Source organism: Mycetomoellerius zeteki, unplaced genomic scaffold, assembly GCF_001594055.1.
Source record: "Mycetomoellerius zeteki isolate Tzet28-1 unplaced genomic scaffold, Tzet1.0 scaffold931, whole genome shotgun sequence".
Taxonomy (NCBI): domain Eukaryota; kingdom Metazoa; phylum Arthropoda; class Insecta; order Hymenoptera; family Formicidae; genus Mycetomoellerius; species Mycetomoellerius zeteki.
This window is the reverse complement of record NW_017257970.1, coordinates 42,233-43,548: the sequence shown is the minus strand read 5'-3', so window position 1 is coordinate 43,548 and position 1,316 is coordinate 42,233. Positions and strand designations below refer to the sequence as shown.

The 1,316-nt window shown below is 48.2% G+C and overlaps 1 pseudogene; it reads right to left on the bottom strand.

Annotated features, from left to right (window-relative positions):
* Positions 1 to 24: 24 nt before the first annotated feature.
* On the bottom strand, positions 25 to 837 carry LOC108730559 (uncharacterized; annotated as a pseudogene).
* Between the last annotated feature and the right edge of the window lie 479 nt (positions 838 to 1,316).

Sequence of the window (1,316 nt, the reverse complement as noted above, 5' to 3'; positions counted from 1 at the left end):
CACGTAATATCCTATACTACACACCTCGTACCGTTGGTAGGTATACGACGCGTCTTCTCTGCAGGGTTCCGTCTTCCGCAGCATGCACTCTAGATCGGCGTAGACGGTGAACGGGACACGCTCTTTATTGCAGTGGTTCTCAAATGCGAGCCACTTGTCGTCCTCGCTCGGCAGTCGGATAGCGCAGTCGTTCATTTTTCCGCAGTCCATTGCGTGGAACTGCAACCTTTCGCTCGTACTGAAGTAGTGCAAGCATCTGGAAAAAACGTATATAAATTATTATTATTATCATTTATTAGTATAAAGGACAATTATAATTCTTTTTTATGTATACTTACCGATCGCAGAAAAATTTCTTGTTCTTTTTTCTGTTGAGTTGCGAGCTCACGAGACGGGATAGATTTTTTATCCACGCAAAGTGACCGAGACTGTCGTCGCGTGGATCTTGTAGATACAGCACGTTGACGTGTTTCTCCTTTTTATCACCTGTGAGCCGTAGAGGAAGGATCTGCTTATCTTCGATGCCGTACACGTTGATCGATACGTTGTTGAGATTTTCGAATTTCTTAATGTCCTTTAACGTCATCGGAAACTCGATACCCGTGAGATTCAGCACAGTATTATAATGTGGATACGATAACGCTCGTTCCGTATACTTTGCAGCTGGGTGCAGAGCGGCGACCACCGACCACGCGAAACACGCATTGTCCGTCGTACGCACACTGATCACCGCTCATTTCATCGCTATTTCCCGCGGCACTTCGATGTGACATCCCGCGCGCATGGGATTTAATTTATTCACGTTGATAGTCAAATTTAGTATACGTGACAATGCCCATCCGCTGTCGCGTTTCTGAAACTCTTCGAGCGACGCCAACGTGGGCTCGATGACGTGTCGCTCGTACCATTCGCGCAAATCGATGTATCAGTATATTTCGATGTTCTTAGTCTTTATACTTTTATTAGCGCGTTTATCGTTCGCCACAAACTCATCGTTGAACGCAGTGTTCACCTTCACACTACCGTGTCTCTCTACAGCGGTCCGCACTCGCTCGAACACTACACTACCCGCGTCTTCTAAAAACCGTCGCGGCTCAATGTAATCTGCATTGATCACCGCACCGGTCAAAACACTTTCAAACGCGGTGTCGATCTCTCGCCAGACGAGAGATCTGTCGTTGCCGCTCGCGTATTCGCCACCAACGTGCACGAAACGTCGCTCCAATTGAGTCTTTGCACCCGTGAGTCACGCGATCCTCGCCACCATGGATTGTCTGTGCCCAACGGCGAGGCACGGACGCTTGGCACGACAAAGT